General features: G+C 36.6%; 1 protein-coding gene across 7 annotated transcripts in view; it reads left to right on the top strand.

Moving 5' to 3' along the window:
- The window catches only part of pax7 (paired box 7), a 250,119-nt gene that overhangs the window by 146,706 nt on the left and 98,413 nt on the right, over positions 1-5,000 (top strand). The window lies entirely within an intron of this gene.

The raw sequence follows: 5,000 nt of genomic DNA, 5'->3' as shown, positions 1-5,000 counted from the left end.
AGTTTTTGATTTATTAAATACAGTTATATATTACAATTATATATTTTTTGTTATTTAAACTATATATATATATATATATATTGTGAAATTATGGGGGTTTTTTTTCTCGAAGTGACATGCCATCCAGGCAGGATCTAAAAATTGTAATAAATAAATAAATAAATAAATCTGCACGGAGATAGCCTGGCTGTTGTTGCCTGGAGGCACCCTCTCTTTGGGAGGTGTTGATTGCAACATTCACACTTGCAATGAGCAAGTTTGAATAGGATTGAATACCCATGAAGTTTGCAAAATCAATCAGGGAGGGTATCTGCATAGAGGTAGCTTGACTGTTGTTGCCTGGTGGCACCCTCTCTTTGGGAGGTGTTCATTGCAACATTCAAGCTTGAATTGCATGAGGAGCCTTGACGTTTGCAAAGTCAATCAGGGTCAATCTCTGCATGGAGGCGGTCTGGCTGCTGTTGCCTGGAGGCACCCTCTGCTTGGGAGGGGTTAACCGACATTTAACCAGCACAACTCCCAAATAGAGGGTGCCTCCAGGAAACAGAGGTTAGGCTGCCTCTATGCAGACACCCTCCCTGATTGACTTTGCAGTTTCATGGCTACTCAGTGCTATTGAAGCTTGCTCAGTATAAGTGTGAATGTTGCAATGAACAACTCCCAAACAGAGGGTGCCTCCAGGCAACAGAGGACAGGCTACTTGTATGCAGATACCCTCCCTGATGGACTTTGCAAACTTCATGGGTATTCAATGCTGTTCAAACTTGCTCATTGTGAGTGTGAATGTTGCAATTAACATCTCCCAAAGAGAGGGTGCCTTCAGGCAACAACAGTCAGGCTACTTGTATGCAGACACGCTCCCTGATTGACTTTGCAAACTTCATGGCTACTCAACTGTTAATTCAATCTTGCTAATGGCAAGTGTGAATGTTGCAACCAACACCTCCCAAACAGAGGGTGCCTCCAGGCAACAACGGCCAGGTTACCTATATGCAGATATTTTCCCTGACTGACTTTGCAAACTTCATGGGTATTAAATGCTCATTGTGAGTGTGAATGTTGCAATTAACACTACCCAAAGAGAGGGTGCCTCCAGGCAGCAACAGCCAAGTTATCACTATGCAAATACCCTCTCTGATTGACTTTGCAAACTTCATGGCTACTCAAATGCTAATTCAATCTTGCTAATGGCAAGTGTGAATGTTGCAATTAACACTACCCAAAGGGAGGGTGCCTCCAGGCAGCAACAGCCAAGTTATCACTATGCAAATACCCTCTCTGATTGACTTTGCAAACTTCATGGCTACTCAAATGCTAATTCAATCTTGCTAATGGCAAGTGTGAATGTTGCAATTAATACTACCCAAAGAGAGGGTGCCTCCAGGCAACAACAGCCAGGCGACTTCTATGCAGATATCCTCCCTGATTGACTTTGCAAACTTCAGGGCTACCCAATGCTAATCAAGCCTGCTCATTGCAACATTCATACTTGCTTTATACAGACAAGGAAGGGTTCTTTCTCCCATCCTGGACATTATTCCACGGGAATATATATATATATATATATATATATATATATATATATACATATACAGTAGAGTCTCACTTATCCAATGTTCTGGATTATCCAGCGCATTTTTGAAGTCAACGTTTTCAATGCATTGTGATATTTTGGTGCTAAATTCGTAAATACAGTAATTATTAGTAGTAATTAGTAATTAGTAGTAAGTAGTAATTATTCGTAGTATTGAACTACTTTTGTTGTCTAACATGATGTTTTGGTGCTTAATTTGTAAAATCATAACCTAATTTGATGTTTAATAGGCTTTTCCTTAATCCCTCCTTATTATCCAACATGTTCGCTTATCCAACGTTCTGCCAGCCCGTTTATGTTGGATAAGGGAGACTCTGCTGTAACAATGTATACCAATACTATTGCAATATAGTAATACTAATAAGTTAAATCTATTCACTATAGATAATAATGATATACTGTTCTATTACCATACAGTTGTATACTTTAAAGTACAGTAGAGTCTCACTTATCCAACGTTCTGGATTATCCAACGCATTTTTGTAGTCAATGTTTTCAATTTATCATAACCCTAACCCTGCGAACAGAACTTCTGAAGATGCCATTAGCCACAGGTGCGGGTGAAACGTCAGGAGAGAGTGCTGCTGGGACACATTAGTAGTAATTAGTAATTAGTAGTAAGTAGTAATTATTCGTGGTATTGAACTACTTTTGTTGTCTAACATGATGTTGTGGTGCTTAATTTGTAAAATCATAACGTAATTTGATGTTTAATAGGCTTTTCCTTAATCCCTCCTTATTATCCAACATGTTCGCTTATCCAACATTCTGCCGGCCCGTTTATGTTGGATAAGGGAGACTCTGCTGTATGTATATAATATGTATGCGCCCTGCGAACAGAACTTCTGAAGATGCCATTAGCCACAGGTGTGGGCGAAACGTCAGGAGAGAGTGCTGCTGAGGCACATTGGCCGCACAGCCTGGGAAAATCACAGCAACCCAGTGATTCTGTCCACGGAAACAAGACAATAGCAACAGCTCGGTGGGGCAAACGGGGCGTGTTAGTCATCACTTACGTCAGCCCCATAGGATGCTTCCCCCCCTTCCTCGGCTTGTCTTTCAAGGGGTCTCTTTGCCTTGGGAACCCAAGAGCAACAGCTGCAGGGAGGCTTCAGGGCTGCCAGGAAGACGAGCCAACAAGGCCGGGTGTTTTGGACCTCAACTCTCACAATCTATCTATATAAAAATGTAATGTGCCTAATTGGGACCGAGTTAACAACAAAACCACTGGGCCAAATCACACCAAATTTGGCCACAATACACCAACACATCCAAGGTATGTCCTTCACTCAGTCCCACCCCCCCCAAAAATCAGATTGGCCTAGGTATAACACATGCAAACACTATAATTATTATTATTATTATTATTATTATTATTATTGTATCACAAAATCACAAGTCGAACACTTCCCAAGTGTCTAGGACTGTGTGATGTATTATTATTATTATTATTATTATTATTATTATTATTATTATTGTTGTTATTATTATTATATTATTATTATTATGACACAGCAAACAAGACAGACATGCTGGATTTCGTATCACAAAACCACAAGTCGAACTCTTCCCAAGTGTCTAGGACTGTGTGATGTATTATTATTATTATTATTATTATTATTATTATTATTATTATTGTTGTTGTTGTTGTTGTTGTTGTTATTATATTATTATTATTATGACACAGCAAACAAGACAGACATGCTGGATTTCGTATCACAAAATCACAAGTCGAACACTTCCCAAGTGTCCAGGACTGTGTGATGTATTATTATTATTATTATTATTATTATTATTATTATTATTATTATTATTATTATGACACAGCAAACAAGATAGATATGCTGGATTTCGTATCACAAAATCACAAGTTGAACACTTCCCAAGTGTCTAGGACTGTGTGATGTATTATTATTATTATTATTATTATTATTATTATTATTATTATTATTATTATTATTATGACATCAAACAAGATAGATATGCTGGATTTCGTATCACAAAACCACAAGTCGAACACTTCCCAAGTGTCTAGGACTGTGTGATGTATTATTATTATTATTATTATTATTATTATTATTATTATTATGACACAGCAAACAAGACAGACATGCTGGATTTCGTATCACAAAACCACAAGTCGAACTCTTCCCAAGTGTCTAGGACTGTGTGATGTATTATTATTATTATTATTATTATTATTATTATTATTATTGTTGTTGTTGTTGTTGTTGTTATTATTATATTATTATTATTATGACACAGCAAACAAGACAGACATGCTGGATTTCGTATCACAAAATCACAAGTCGAACACTTCCCAAGTGTCCAGGACTGTGTGATGTATTATTATTATTATTATTATTATTATTATTATTATTATTATTATTATGACACAGCAAACAAGATAGATATGCTGGATTTCGTATCACAAAATCACAAGTTGAACACTTCCCAAGTGTCTAGGACTGTGTGATGTATTATTATTATTATTATTATTATTATTATTATTATTATTATTATGACATCAAACAAGATAGATATGCTGGATTTCGTATCACAAAACCACAAGTCGAACACTTCCCAAGTGTCTAGGACTGTGTGATGTATTATTATTATTATTATTATTATTATTATTATTATTATTATTATTATTATTATTATGACACAGCAAACAAGATAGATATGCTGGATTTCGTATCACAAAATCACAAGTTGAACACTTTCCAAGTGTCTAGGACTGTGTGATGTATTATTGATAATCTTATATTATCTGCTTAGAATTGGATTATATGAGGCTCCTTCTTCACAGCTGTATAAAATGCACACTGAAGTGGATTATATGGCAGTGTGGAGTCAAGATAATCCAGTGCAAAATATAAGATTATAAATGGGTTCTATAGCTGTGTGGAAGGGCCTTGAGTCTACACTGCCATATAATCCAGTGCAAATTAGATAATCTGTGGAAGAAACCTAAGTGAGGCCTAACTGTGCCTGTCCCCTAACTGAACCCTGGCTGTCCCTTGGTTGCTAGGCAACCAAGTGGGCAGAGATTAGCCCTCTAAACTGGCAGCAATTGGATAAAAACAATTATTGCTCTCCCTCTAATTAGGACTTTATTTTTCTTTTCTTTTTGTTGTATCAACCTTGAGGCGTGGATGATGGGTTGTGTTGTCAAATTTTGAGGTTGGGGGGCCTGTACTTTTGTTGTTTTGTGAATCGCCGTGATGCCATCACTCTTTTATATATATAGATTATTATTATTATTATTATTATTATTATTATTATTTTATTGTATGACACAGCCAACAAGATAGATATGCTGGATTTTGTATCACAAAATCACAAGTCGAACACTTCCCAAGTGTCTAGGACTGTGTGATGTATTTATCCATTTATGTTGGAT

Source organism: Anolis carolinensis, unplaced genomic scaffold, assembly GCF_035594765.1.
Source record: "Anolis carolinensis isolate JA03-04 unplaced genomic scaffold, rAnoCar3.1.pri scaffold_15, whole genome shotgun sequence".
Lineage (NCBI taxonomy): Eukaryota > Metazoa > Chordata > Lepidosauria > Squamata > Dactyloidae > Anolis > Anolis carolinensis.
This window is presented reverse-complemented; position numbering and strand designations above follow the sequence as displayed.